Here is a 15,556-nt window from a genome sequence, read left to right on the forward strand (position 1 = left end):
CGGGACAGGCAATTTTCAATTTTAAGAGTCCACATTGTAAGTATAATTTTCACTGATATTTTAGATAATCATTAACCCAAACTAACTGGAGGAAAAATAACCTGATTTTTTTGTAAACAAAAATAACCCTTTACTTGGGGCACCTGGGTGGCTCAGTCAGTTAAGCGTCCGACTCTTGATCTCAGCTCAGGTCTTGATCTCAGGGTCATGAGTTTGACCCCTGCGTTTAAAAAAAAAAAAAAAAAGGCAAAAAAAAAGCACTTACAACAAAGTAGGAATTTCTCTCAGATACCTGATCTAACAATATACTACCCAGTAGAGGTACATTTGGAATGTCTTTTAATGATTAAAATATTCATAGTAAATGGGTACTCAAAAGTTTGATGTTTTTTTTTTTTTTAATTTTATGGGGGTGCCTATCTGGCTCAGCTAGCTGGTGGGGAGTGTAACTCTTGATCTTGGAGTCGTGAGTTTGAACCCCACACTGGGTGTAGAGATTTCTTAAAAATAAAAAATCTTTTAAAAAGTTTTATCCATTATGTAGCACACTATTCAACTGCTTTGCTATTCAACATTTTCCTCGATAATACACAGTAATGAAGCTCTGCCTCGGGTTATGATATAATTTTTCTTATAAAGGAGTTTGAACCGTGGCTTTTTCTCAAAGGAAATCTTAAAAATTATTGAGTTTTTTTTTTCAAAAACAGCCAGAAATTAACCACTTCTATCTAAACTTAAAATAACTGCATACTTGTTACAAGAACAGTAAGCATGCATTTGACTAGGATTCAATCAGAGAAGTAAAACTATGAGGAGACACACACACACACACACACACACACACACACACACACACACAGCCCAGCAAAGGCAGAGGATCCAGGGGAAGGTAGACCAGTTGCAGGCCCAGCTGCTGTGTCTCCCTAGTGAGCTGAGTCAGCTGATTAGCAACAACATGAGTGAGCCACAAAATATAGTAACTGCTGCTTTTCTTCCACCTTCCTGGTCTAAGGATCTCCCTCTAGCCCACAAGAACCAAAAAATACAGGAAAGGGAATTATGGCAAATGTAGTTCAGCCTAGTTGACACATAACAAAGCCCGTAACATGTCATACTGAGAAACTGTTTGGTCTAGAAAATCTGCCCATTTATTAAGTTCATTTATGTCATATAAAACAAAAAGAGATTCAATAGTCTGCAGAACACTGAGGGGCGAAATGCTGGCCTAAGACCCAAGAGCCACTTCCATTAATAGTTACAACAAATTGAATAGATGAGATAGGAGAGTTACTGGGTTCAAAGGTCACCCTGCTGCTTTCTTGACCTAGAAGTCTGAATCCAGAATTCCCTGATTCTTTCTTCCCTGGGATGGACCTAACTCATTCCATTTTCAGAGGACAACTATGAAGATTTGGAAAGCAAACCACAGAATCTCCCTCTGATGCAGATCTTCAACATCAAATAAGCAATAGTGCTAACTGAAGGTTCCGCTTAGCCATCACCTTGGTCATGCTGCATTATGTCCCTTTCACGCCCCTCTCTGACACACTCTCCTCCAAAGTGAATCTGCTGATGCTGAAACTCTCATCTAAAGGTTTTTGTGCATTGAACACACCCATGAGATTTGTCTACTATATGGATTTTCAGGTTTTAATAAGAGTTGGACCAGCACTGAAGGCCGTCCACCCTCACAAAACCCAAAGGGTTCTCCCCATTTGCAAGCTCTCTGACATTCAATCAGAGCTGAATTCTGACCAAAGGCTCTACCACCTTCATTTCATTCAGTTTCTCTTTTGTGTGGATTCCCAGATGATTGGAAAGGTATGAACTGTACTTGAAGGTTTTCCCACATTCTTTGTATTCAGCAGCTTTTACTCCACTGTGAGTTTTCTGGTGCTGAATAAGGTGAGAGTTCCGACTGAAGGCCTTCCCACATTCACAACATTCATAGGGTCTCTCTCCAGTGTGAATCCTGTGGTGTTTAATAAGAAGTGAACTCCTACTAAAAGATTTCCCACACTCACTGCAATCATAAGGAGTCTCCCCTGTGTGGACTCTCTGGTGTTCAATGAGGTGCGACTTACGACTGTTAAGTTTTCCCACAGTCACTGCCCTCATATGGTCTCTCTTTGGTGTGAACTCGCTGGTGTTCTATTAGATTTGAGCTCCGGTAAAGGCCTTCCCACACTCGCTACATGCATAGAGCTTCTCCCTCATGTGGATTCTCTGGTGTCAAACAAGACTTGAGCTCCGACCAAAAGCTTTCCCACATTCATTGCACATATAAGGCAGCTCTCCTGTATGAATTATCTGATGCTGGAAGGTTTTTCCACAGTCACTACATTCATAGCGTTTCTCTTCAGTATGTATTCTTTGATGCTGAATAAGGTTCGAACTATGGCCAAAAGCTTTTCCACATTCATGACACTCATAAGGTTTCTCTTGTGTATGGATCCTTTCATGCTGAATAAGGTATGAGTTCCACCTGAGTAATTTTCCACAAATATTACACATTTGGGATTTCTCTTCAATTAAGAATTTGTGGCTGTTGGATAGTTTGTGATGTTACGAAAGTTTTGTCCATATTCACAGAGCCCCTTTTGTTTTGTTCACATTCATCTCCTTCGTGTAGTCGCAGCCCTACTTCAAGAATTTTCTGCTTTATAATTAATTGATCCTCAGTCCAGGTCTCACCATCTGACAGAAAATATAAAAAAGGTAAAATGTAACAAGAAAAACTCCTGGTGGGGAACAGGATAATCAGAGTATCCCAGAAGTATTTGGTTCAAAAAAGTATGAAAAATGGCCTTGCAATATAGGGAAAAGATGGATACACGTTGAACAGATTTGGAGAAAGCGGTGGGGAAACTAAAATTCAGGTTTATATATGAAGTAGCTAACCAGACAGACAGACTGGGATTAGCAGAAAAGGGAAGCAGAGTTTGAGGGAAGTGGAGTCATCTCAGAACTTTAGAAGGGAGATGCTGGGGGCTACATGTGGGGAGGGGCAGGGACCGAATAAAGAGGAGAACCTCACCCCAGAGGTTCTGCCCACATAGCACCCTGGCCACATGATCATCCCTGAGGTAACAGAGAAGATTCCCTTCGTGTAATCAGAGACCAACACCTTCCTCACCAGAGTATCTCTCTCTACACTCAGATGTTCACATGCTCACTCGTGAACACAGACACACTCAGACCTCATATGCATCTTTTAGAAATACTGCAAGTGGGGAAGATCTGATAAAGGAAGAGGGGGGAGAAGGAAAAGTTATTTATAATATGAAGCACAGGGTAGGGTACAGAGAAATATTCCCAAGTCGATTTCGACTCTAAGAGAATATACAAAAACAAATCCTGTACCCTGCGTTCAAGGGAGACAAGATAGAAAAACATCTCCTGTTTAATACATCTCTCCTCTTAACTGAAATACGGCTTACTAACGCTAGAGAGGTTGTTTTGCAATATTATTAGAGAAAGTAGGCCCACTGCTAAGAGGGATCTTTATGAAAGGAGGAGCTGCTGAGAAATAGCCAATGCAGCATTTCCAGCAGCAGTGAAAGCCTAACACAATAAACAGCCCTGATTTTATTTGTCAATGGTCATTTTCTTTATATAACCGTCTGTGATATCTTATCACAGAACCATATTTACACCTGTTCTCCACCTCTAACTATGCCCTCATCCTCTGTATGTTCAGTTTAGATATTGTCTTTTTTTTTCTTCTTTAAATTTTTTATTGTTAGGTTAATCACCATACATCACATCATTAGTTTTTGATGTAGTGTTCCGTGATTCATTGTTTGTGCATAACACCCAGTGCTCCACGCAGAACGTGCCCTCTTTAATACCCAACACCAGGCTAACCCATCCCCCCACCCCCCTCCCCTCTAGAACCCTCAGTTTGTTTTTCAGAGTCCATCGTTAGATATTGTGTTTTTAACAATTTTTTCCTTGTGATAAGAATTTTTAAGATCTTCTCTCTTAGTAACTTTCTAACACACAATACGGCATTATCAGCTATAATTGCCAGGTTGTACATTATTTATCTTATAACTGGAAGTTTCTACATTTTGACCCCCTTCACCCGATTCCCCCACTCCCATCCCCCCATGTCTGGCAACCACCCGTCTGTTTTCTGTGCCTGAGTTGCTTTTTTTTTTTTTTTATTCCACATATAAGTGAGATCACACAGTATTTGTCTTTGTCTGATTTATTTCACTTAGTGTAATGCCCTCAAGGTCCATCCATGTTGTCGAAAATGGCAGGATTTCCTTCTTTTTACAGCTGTACAACATTCCACTGTGCATATTCACGTATATTTGTATGTACACCACATCTGCTTTATCCACTCATCCATCGATGGACACTTAGGCTGTTTCCATGTCTTGGCTACTGTACATAATGCTGCAATGAACACAGGGGTGCAGGTATCTTTTGAGACAGTGCTTTCATTTCCTTCAGATAAATACTCACAAGTGGAATTGACAGATCTTACGTAGTTCTATTGGTAGTTTCACCAGTTTACATCCTCGCCAACACGTGTTACTTCTTGTCTTTTAGGCGACAACCATTCTAACGGGTGTGAGGGATTACTGGCTTAATGTTTTACATCCGCTTGTACATGTGTTTAACTGTTTCTCTTATATGTCACACAAATTGCAAACAGTTGGAGAACACCGACTAGGTCTAAAAAGTTAGGTACCCAAAAAAAAGAGATAAAGGCATCAATCGAGTCTAAATATTAGCTAGGCAGCCAATTCTTTTTAGCAAGATACCATAATGAACTGGTACTATAAATTCGAGTCACTCACGATGCACAGTCCGACAGAACTTTCTGTGGTTATACAGCTGGTCCACATCTGCACTGTCCAATAGAGCAGCCAATGGCCACATGTGGCTACTGAGCACTGGAAATGTGGCCAGTGCAACTGAGCAGCTGAACTTTTAATTGTATTTGATTTTAATTAATTTCAATTTAATTAATGCATGTAGCTGGTGCTACACTAGTGGACAGCACAACTTAAGAGCTTTCTAAATCTGCCACATCTGTCCCCCAAACCTGGGGGCACCTAAACTTAGAAGCCCTTCAGAAAGTAAAAGATCAGGGGAGCCTGAGTGGCACAGTCATTTAAGCTTCCAACTCTTGGTTTGGGCTCAGGTCATGATCTCGGGGTCATGAGATCGAGCCCTCCATCGGGTTCTACACTCAGCTTGGAGTCTGCTATTCTCTCTCTCCCTCTGCCCCTCCCCCTGCTCTCTCTCTCTAAAATAAATAAAATAAAATCTTTTAAAAAAAATTGAAAGATCCATAGCCTGGGAATGCCTCCATTTGGACTTGGATTTGGAATACTTTATGAAGCAGGAGACGTGCTTTCTGTGGTTGGCTTGGGCAAATATTAAAATGAGGGTTTCTTCTACATCTTTCTGACCTGGCCCCTGTCTTCCCAGCCTCATTCCCATCTCCTCCCTTACACGAAGCCTCTTCTCCTTTCTGTTGGACCACACTACTTGTTCTCTCCCAACTTCTGAAGGCTTAAATGTTCTAGAGGATGCGCCTTTTACGTGGCCCACGGACAGAGAACTGACAGCCTGCCCGACATCTTCAAGAATGTAAATCCTACAGCTCTCAGGCCCTGTTCAATATCACTTTCTCCATTAAGCTGAAGGTGATCCTTCTCCCGTAACTCTTGAATCCTTCCCCTTACCAGTCCTGTGACACTTGACTCATTCACATTTATCTTACTGAGCACCAGCAACATGCCAGGAACAGTTCCAGGTGCTGAGATACATCAGGGGGTAAACAGGCAAAGACTCTGCCCTCTAAGATCTTCCATTATAGTAAGGGAGCTGGACAAGAAACCTTGTAAATTACATTCTAGCAGATGACACAGTGGTATAGAGACAAAAGCAAGGAAGGAGGTGTAGAGTGTCAGAGGGAGGGAGAGGGCAGAAGGGTTGCAATTTTACACCCCATGGTCAAAGAAGGACTAAGAAAATGACACTGAAGCAAAGACTTAAAGGAGATAAGGTTCCTGGGAAAGAGCATTACACATAGAAGAATTAGCAAGTGCAAAGGCCCTGGGTGTTCAAAGAGGCAAGTATGACTGGAACACAACGAGCGAGGGGAAGAGTAGTAAGAAATGAGGTCAGAGACATAAAAAGGTAATCAGAGAACACAGGGCCCAATAGGCTACTGTAAGAGGTATGCTTTTACTGAGTGAGATAGGAAGCCATGGGAGGCTTATGACCAGAGGAAGACAAAACCTGACATTTTAACCTGCCGGCTATGTTGGGAAGAGACAATAGGGAAGCAATGCCAGAGGCAGGACAACCAGCCAGGAGGCTACTGCCATAACCCAGGTGAGGGATGATGGCACCCTGGACCAAGATGGTAGCAGAGGTGGTAAGTACTGGGATTCTGGAAAAGAAATGCTGATGGTCGTGTGGACAAGATTACTGATTGATGGGTATGAATATGAGAGTAAAGCTTTCTCTCTGGGTTGAGAGGCTGGAGGGATTGTGTCCCCATCTCCTGAAATGGGGGATATTTATAACAGACTACAGCATCTTCAGTAATCTAAAAAGACATTTCTACGTGGCTCTCACACCAGTCTCTTCAGATCAGTATGTCTCCTCCTCCTGGCGTATGAGTATTTGTTATACTGTTCTTGCAACTCTCCGGTAGCTTTAGCATTTTTCAGAATAAAAAGGGAAGGGGTGACAACGAGCAGTGAGTCCTTTCTCTGCCCCCACATCCACTCAGTAAATAAGTACTATTGCTTCCACCTACAACACATTTCTTGGATTTTGTCCCTACCTTCCTCTTATCACTAGTAACGTCCTAAAGTCAGATCCTAATCACCTCACCTCCCATACCACACTCAACAAATCAGATTCTCTCCCTTGATATACAACGCTCACCGGCTGGCCGCCTATTAAGAAAAGCTAACATAACATACTTCAATATCTGCCAAACGAAAGCTAAGCTCTTTGCCTGGCATTCCTTTCGCACAGTCTTACTCCACTCTGCCTCACCGTCTCATCTCCTGTCACATCTTCTCCACAGTCAATGTGAACAGTTTCCTGAACGTGTATATCCGCACACCTGTACTTCTCTTCCACCTATCAAAATCCTATTCAATCTCCCAGACCCAGTTCAAGGCAGCCTCCTTCCTGAAACCTAACCCTACTCTAATCCCAGCTGGAAGTGAGCTCTCCTTTAAATCTCTAAAGCATTCGCTTCCTGTCTCCTTCATGGCATTTAGCCACATTGTCTTTGGGCCTCTCCTCAGAAGTATTTTTAGTTGTGTGTGTGTTCCCTTCAATTTATGCTGAAAGCATCTCTAGATTAAAAGATGTCTTCCATTTCTTTTTCTCCAAGCCCAGTGCTATGTAAAGAACCCTGCGCACATTCGGTGCTTCAAAATGCTCCTGATTATTTCCCAGCAATCAAGAGAAGAATCTGTAAGTCACTGAGGGTCCCAAATAGACCATTTATAAAAAGTCTTCAGGACTGAGGCTCAAATAGAATTCAGAGAGGTATATCTCCTCATAGGTCAGAGCCACTTACAGAAAAAATATCAAAAACGTGGATTCAAACTTTTGGTGGAGAGCAGGACCCTCTGGAATACCTCAGCAGACAGTGGCTGGTCTGAGACAGAGCTTGAGAAGCCCAAGAAGAGAGCAGCTGCCCCCTGAAATAAGCAAATCAAATGTGTCCCTGTGGTCAAAGGTTTAAAAAAAAAAGTTTCTTCGCTGATCTGCTTCTAATTTAAAGGGAAGGGGTAAAAATCTATGCAGTTCTTCAAGTTTGTTTAACTACAAAGCCATGGGACCCCAAGTATATTTACTTCTAACAGTAGAAGAAATGAGCAATTCTTATTGTACTGGGTCCAATGGTGTCATTTCCCTGCCCCACCCCCACTAATTCATGTCCAACTGGTACCTCAGAATATGACCTTGTTTGGAAGCCAAGTCTTTGCAGAGTTAAGATGAGGTCATAATGGATTAGGGTGGGTCCTAAATCCAATGACTGCCATCTATATAAGAGAAAGGAGAGGAAGATTCAGACATGGAAACACAACAGGAAAGAAGGCCATGTGACAACGGAGACACCGACTAAGTGATGCAGCCTTAAGCCAAGGAGCACCAAGGATTGCTGGGGACCATCAGAAGCTGGGAACAGCCAAGGAGGGATTCTTCCCTACAGGTTTCAGAGGTAGCACAGCCCTCATGGACTTCTAGCTTCCAAAACTGAGAGAATACAGTTCTGCTGCATTAAGCCATGAAGTTGTGGTAATTCGTTACAGAAGCCCTAGGAAACAAATACACTCCCTGTTTGATTTAACCAATCAGGAAACGTACATACCGTCTACTACGTGCAAGATACCGGTAGAGGGATTATAATGGTGCTTCAAAGCACAATTAGGAAGGACAACCCCTACCTAGGTGAGCTGGAGATGGAAGCCTCAAAGAATGACGTTGAGCTGGATCTTGAACTATGATCAGGATCAACAAGGTGAAGAGTATTCCAGACAAAAGTAATCACATCTGCTAAGGCTCAGCAACATAGAAGGGAACACTAAGTTCAAGGAATAGAAAACGAAAAACAAAAACAAAAACTCCATGTGAGTGAAATGTATGCCCCATGTGGGCAGGAAGCAGGAGATATAGCAGAAAAATAGAGTACAGCCAGACGGGGCACGTGGGTGGTTAAATGAGTCAAGCGTCCGACTCTTGATTTTGGATCTTGGGGTCCTGAGACTGAGCTCCACATCGGGCTCTTCGCTGAGCATGGAGTCTGCTTGGGACTCTCTCTCTCTCCCTCTGCCCCTGTCTCTGCTTGCGCTTTCTAGTGCTCTCAAAAAAAAAAAAAAAAAGAAAGAAAGAAGAAAAGAAAAATAGAGTAGAGCCAGATATGAAGAGGCATGTATACCACACCCAGGGCTTTGGACAGAGACTGACATGATCAAATTTGTCCCCAGGGAAATTCATTCTGGCAGCACAGTGGAGGACAGCCTAGAGTAGGGGCATGACCAATAGCACAGGGATGTGTCAACAATCCAAGAAAACTAGGATGGGCCTAAAATGAGGAAATGGCAATCATAGGCAACAGAATCAGGCCTTTCTGAAGAGAAACTGACAGATTTGGTGGCAGACTGAATACGGAGGGAAGGAGAATAGTAGAGTACAACTCCAAGTTTTCTAGCAGGGGGCGCCTGGGTGGCTCAGTCATCGAGCGTCTGCCTTCGGCTCAGGTCATGACCCCAGGGTCCTGGGATGGAGCCCCGCGTCGGGCTCCCTGCTCCGCGGGAAGCCTGCTTCTCCCTCTCCCACTCCCCCTGCTTGTGTTCCCTCTCTCGCTGTGTCTCTCTCTGTCAAATAAACAAATAAAATCTTAAAAAAAAATTAAAATTAAAAAATTAAATTAACCAAGGCAGTCACTGGAAGGTAGGGAGGTGTGGGCCTGACAGAAAACAAGGCGCTCCAAAGCACAACCATGAACATCTAGTATTCAGGACCCAGATGGCGGCAAGAGCAGCAGATAGCGGTTAAGAGAAGTCCTAGAAGGGGATAGGATCACCCACAGGAGTGAAAAAAAGAAGGTTAAGAACGGTCTTGGGGAAAAATTGTTTAAAAACAGATGGAGAAACAGGAGTGGGGAAGGCCCGGAGAAGGCAAGAGGAAGACCAGAAGAAAACGGTGCTTCCAGGGGCGCCTGGGGGGCTCAGTCGGTTAAGCGGCTGCCTTCAGCCTGGGTCATGATCCCAGGGTCCTGGGATCGAGTCCCACATCGGGCTCCTTGCTCAGCAGTGAGCCTGCTTCTCCCTCTCTCTCCCTCTGCTTGTGCTCTCTCTGTCAAATAAAAAAAAAAAAAAAAAAAAAAAAACTTTAAAAAAAAAGAAAAGAAAATGGTGCTTCCAAAACCAAAGAACAGAGGTGCAAGGAAGAGTGATCACATCAACAAAAAATTAAAGCTGAAAAAAATGTGTCCAGTGGCTTCATTAGCTAAGCCATTGGCAACTTGGATACCATCAGTTCTGATGGAGCAGAAGCAGTGCCCTGCATTACAAAAGCAATAGCAACTAGTGATGATTTTTTTTTTAAGAGGTATGACAGTGAAGGGAACAAGGGCGATTTCCCAATTTCCCAATTTCCCCCTAATGCTCCATCAACCACCAAGTCCTCGGGTTTTCGTGTAAATGTCTCTTGCATCTGTTTGTTTCCTTCCTCACGGTTCAAGTCTGTTTCAGAAATTTCACCTCGGAGGCTGCCCTGTGCGGGATGCTGGGATGTGTGGCGTTTGGATAGGCAGAGAATGTAGGGGACAGTAATGTACATGAGAAAAAGGACCAAAGGCACAACGGTGGAGAGTGCAGGGTCTTTGGCATTACTCTGTGCAGACACACCAGTCTTGCTGGTTTGTTTTGGGGCACACTAAGGAAAGACTTTCAAGGTGGGTTGAGGCCACACTGCAGAGGACCCTGGATGCCAGGTTATGGAGTATGGACTGAATGCAGTGGGCACTGTGAACCAACATGAGTAAATGAGTATTTTAGGAAGGTTAGTACAGGCACTTGGCCTTTTAGAAAGACTAACAACAGGGAGCCTATGGTAAGCATCTATCCCCTCTCATTTAAAACTTGACCCCTTTCTGGAGGACCTGGGTGGCTCAGTCAGATAAGCGTCCGACTCTCGATTTCAGCTCAGGTCATAATCTCAGGGTTGTGAGATGGAGCCCCATGCCGGGTTCCGCGCTGGGCATGGAGCCTGTTTAGGATTCTCTCCGTCTCCCTCTGCCCCTCCGCTGGCTCACTCACTCTCTCTAAATAAATATAACAATAGTATACTACTTTAAAAAGGCCAACTTGATTCTTTTCTTACTCTAAATTCTTTCAAGGCCAAACTTGTGATTTTCTAAGACTTCCTGGGCCAAAACCCAGTTCACAGGATCTCCTCTGGTAAACTTCTACATAGTTTACTGTCCACAGCCTCTCACAGGTAACTATTCCAACTCAACTCTTAAGTTTGTGGGTGAGTAGGGGTTAGGTTTTCTTTCAACTTAGTCTCAACACCTCATACTAACAGCTCAATAAATACCTGTCAAGTTAAAAATTAGTCTGAAAACATAGTTTTTACACATAAATGTGTAAAAGAAAATCTCCCCAAATATAAGCCATCTCAGAGTCCATGATGTGGATTATCTAAGCCTTTGTCACCCAATTAAATAATCCAAGTCCATTTTTTTAGAGGCCAGACATACACCAGATAATGGTGGGATGGCAGATTGAAACAAAAATGTTGATACTAATAGTTTAACCTCATTTTCCATCAGCAGGTGGCTGGCTTATCTACTGTACTCCACAGGCAAGGCACCCGCTTGGAGTTTATATGTTGGGTGGTAAATGTATCTTCCCTAAGGATGAAGGAGAGCTTGGGTAGGATGAGTGGAGGAGCCCGCTCTTTTCCTGGCACTTGAGATATGGGACATTCTTGGCTGAGTTCATTTATTTATTCACACATTTACGGAGCTTCTCCAAAGGCCAAGCAAGTTGGCAGGTGCTGGAATGACAAGATCCTCCAAGACTTAGTGCTAGGATAGTACTGTGCTGCAGGTCTGCTCCACACAGTCAAGAGAGGAAACGTTGGTTACAGGCTTTATTTACATGTAATAGAGCCTTGGGGTTAAAAAAAAAAAAAAAAAAAAGTCGTTTTTCACCAGGACAATTCTAAGTGTAAAGTTAATCGTGTCCATCTGATCCGAGGCCGCGGCTGGAAGGACAAAGTTTAGACAAAGAAAGCCAGCTAGGTCAGCTCCTCACCCTTGCTCTTTCGGGGCTCCTGCTTGGAGGATGGGGACAGGGACTCCGGGGTTATCTGCTCAGGCAGCTTCTCCATGGGCTGGATCCAATCCCCAGTGCTGCTCCAAAGACAAGACCTCCTCTAAAATTTCTTCAGAGCGCGGCACAACGGACGGGCAGTCACTGCGGGAAAGGGAGGGGGAAGAGGGCAGATGTAGGGGAAACGGCAAGCGAAGATTTTCCAGGAGAGGCTCCCACTTCACTCTCCCGGGGCTGGGTAGGCCCGCGGCCCCAACCCCACGCCACCGGCGTCCCCTCGGCCCGAGCCCCACCCCCCGCGGCAGGGCGGACCCGCAGCCCCCAGTCCGGGACCCCGATACTCACTCGCGCAGCCGCTCCGCAGCGGCGGCGCCCTCGGTCCCCGGGCACGACTGGAAACTCGGGCTCCCCGGCGCGCACTTCCGGGTCCCGTCTAGGCAGCTCGGAGGTCTCCTCTCGATCGCGGGTTCTGCAGGGGCCGCTGGGGAGCTGCGCCCAGAACCGCGTTGGGATGGCGCCTCCTTTGGCGTTTGTCCTTACCCAAGGAGGCATTGAGGGAGGACGGGGCTAGATTTCTCTATCTGTCCTTCATCGCCCATGTGGACCTAGGATCTAAATTGGTTGTTTCCTTCTTTCTCACCCCCCACTGTCCCATATGCACCTCATTTGCCGCCTCCCTTGACCCCTGCCGTTTTACCACCCATCCCCACCTCCCTCCTTGCAAATCACAAGGCAGGGATGACCCTGCTGGGCCCGAATCCCTTCCCTACGCCCGCAGTCCAGCCTGTCCTCTCCCTAGGTCGCTTCAACCGGACTGGTGTTTTCCCTACATTACTCCATTACCTCCCAATTGTGCCTGAGTATGTAAGTAAGCAGGAGTAACATTGGTACCAATGGGCTAAAAGAAAAAGAAAAGCCTTAGAAATAGGGTCAAGATGTCAAACACTAAACTGTGCCTGGACGAGTTTGCCAGAGATAGCTTTGATATGTTGAAGCAGGAAAAATGTTAGGGAAATGAGTTGTTCATGATGGGCGGGTTTCCTGCTAAACTCAGAAACAGTTACCAGTTTTGGAGTAAACTGGCATTATCTCATTAATTTTCACAACAATCCCATGAAGTTCATACTTTTTCACAATTTTAGGTGCCAAAAACTGCAGACTCAGTAAGCAAGTAAAGGCAGCCTTTAGAACCCTGGCCAGTTCAAACCAGAGCCTGGAGTCAAACTGCGCCTGGGGGGAGGACAAAGGTTAGACCAGGTGGAGATTGGTAATAGGATCAAGTGTGGGAAAGAAAAAGACAGATACTGTCATTACGCCCAAGTTGTAAATTTATAAACATGAATGGGATACAAATATGAGGTTAACTATTTCCTAAAAGTGAAGAGTGTGGGGGCACCCATGTGGCTCAGTCGTTAAGCGTCTGCCTTTGGCTCAGGTCATGATCCCCGGGTCCTGGGATCAAGCGCCCCCCCCCCCCCCCCCCCGCCATCGGGGGCTCCCTGCTGGGCGGGAAGCCTGCCTCTCTCTCCCCCAACCCCTCTGCTTCTGTTCCCTCTCTCGCTGTCTGTCAAATAAACAAAATCTTAAAAAAAAAAAAAGTGAAGAGTGTGAATGGGACGCATCAGCAAAATGAAAAATTCCAGTATTTATTTTCTCATTGACTTGTACAGTACGCTGTTTGAAACTACCCTTCCAGTTTCAGAGTAAACACTGGTTCACTCATGTGCCCATATTTTGAAGGGAGTGTCAGATGTGATGCCAGTGGATACAAATGTTAGCGAGAAGAGACCGATGTCAAGGCTTGCTGACTCCAGTAAGGAGTGCCTACGGAGAGGCAGTTCCTACCACAGTCTAGGATTCCTGATGACCTCTCAATTCGTATTTAAGTTCTCCAAAACCAGAGTATCCCTCCCTGGACAATGCTAGTCCTGCACTGCTAAATGCTTGCTCCTTAATTCCCTCTTTTTTTGATTTTATGCTAAACACTTACATTCTCACTGGTTTTTATATTGGTGTTTATGTTCGTAACTTTTTGGCACTTAAGATATAACCAGTACCGGTGCGCCTGGGTGGCTCAGTCGTTAAGCGTCTGCCTTCGGCTCAGGTCATGATCCCAGGGTCCTGGGATCGAGCCCCGCATCGGGCTCCCTGCTCAGCGGGAAGCCTGCTTCTCCCTCTCCCACTCCCCCTGCTTGTGTTCCCTCTCTCGCTGTGTCTCTCTCTATATCTCTGTCAAATAAATAAATAAAATCTTTAAAAAAAAAAAGATATAGCCAGTACCTTTTACATTACCTCATTTAATTTTCATGCTATTATTAACCATCGTATAGACAAGGAAACTAGAGGCTAACATGCCCAAAGTCACACAGCCAGTAAATAGCGAAGTTCAAACACAGAAATGTCCAATTCCAGTCATTGCTGTGACAACTACTCTGTTTTAGTCTTCATCACTTAATAGATGGTCTGATTTATGTTAACTGTGCCCATGGGCTGGCACTGAACATCATTGCATCTGGCAACTGTACTACTGAATGAATGAAAAGATAGATGAGGTCACATTTTCAGAGGTGGGGATTCCATTGTGCTTTGCCATTATGACACCCGAGGGGCCTCCTTTCAACTTCATTCTTAAACTTCCTCAGTGGCCCACATACTACTTCCTAGGGTGATGCATTCCTCTAGAGAGCTTATTACCTTGAAGATGCCAAACTCTTTCATCTGAAGGCCTTCTGATATGTTCTTTTGCCTGAAATACTCTCCCTGCTCCTCTTCCAGTGGTCCCCATCTCTCCAGTCTATGTCTATCCACGCTTTTGCTCAAGTCAAAAACCTACGAATCAAACTTGATTTTCCCATTACCCACCTTGCTCCATTGCTGTAATTTAGTCAGAAGTGATGGGAAATCTAATACATGTCCATCAATCAGCAAGTTCCAGTTAGCAGGGAAAAAGAGCACATTCTGGGCATTGAGAAGTGGAAATGTAAACCTAGTAATAGGAGCTGGGACAGCTAACAGGAGGTAAGAATTTGGGAGCTCTGACCTGTGGCATGTCATTGTCAAAATCATCTAAGCCTGTTTCAGGGAGCAGGATCTCTGACTAGCTCCCAAAAGATACTGGGATATTTTCTCTCTAGTATCCCAGACAGCTCTGGGAGCATTCAGATTAATTGCAAACTGGTAATAGCCAACCACTGAGGATATAACAGGGAATGAAGAGCTATTAAAGAAAACTTCTCTGGGTTCTGGGATGTGTCTAATAGCAACATCATGATGATGGAAAGCCTGGGAGTCAGGCCTGACTTGAGTCATTAACTTGCTGAGTGACCCTAACAGATTCTTCAACCTCTCTACACCTCAGTTCCTCTGTAAAACGGAGCTAGTTCCCTTGCAGAGGTGTAAGGATTAAGTTTGAATATGAACATACATATGCATGTAGGTAGGTGGATAGAAGACAGACTAAATTCGGTGTACCTCAACTATTACATTTCTTCTCTTCCCTCCCTTTAATCTTCAAGATTAAAACACTAAAAACACAAACTCACATTATATTGGACTGATTAAATATTGCAAGTTTAAAGAGACAAGTTAATTGTCCTCCAGGATTATTTTGGTTTCTCATTTTTTAAAATGTGTTTTACTTATTTTAAAAACACACACACACACATTCTGCCTAGTTCTACTGAAACCTCAAACTATTTATGTGCCAACAACAT

General features: G+C 44.2%; 1 protein-coding gene across 2 annotated transcripts in view; it reads right to left on the minus strand.

Annotated features, from left to right (window-relative positions):
- Positions 1–12,597, minus strand: part of TMEM225B (transmembrane protein 225B) — a 31,887-nt gene extending 19,290 nt beyond the window's left edge. The window contains exons 1-2 of one of the 2 annotated variants that reach the window (XM_028088512.2): positions 12,189–12,597; positions 11,826–11,987 (exon numbers count right to left, since the gene is read on the minus strand). The gene's annotated coding sequence lies outside the window, so the exon portion shown is untranslated. The remainder of the gene's footprint in view (positions 1–11,825; positions 11,988–12,188) is intronic. The other variant, XM_028088515.2, reaches the window with a different exon arrangement.
- Between the last annotated feature and the right edge of the window lie 2,959 nt (positions 12,598–15,556).

Source organism: Eumetopias jubatus, unplaced genomic scaffold, assembly GCF_037043125.1.
Source record: "Eumetopias jubatus isolate StellerSeaLion01/CBP00866 unplaced genomic scaffold, mEumJub1_p1.0 scaffold_12, whole genome shotgun sequence".
Taxonomy (NCBI): domain Eukaryota; kingdom Metazoa; phylum Chordata; class Mammalia; order Carnivora; family Otariidae; genus Eumetopias; species Eumetopias jubatus.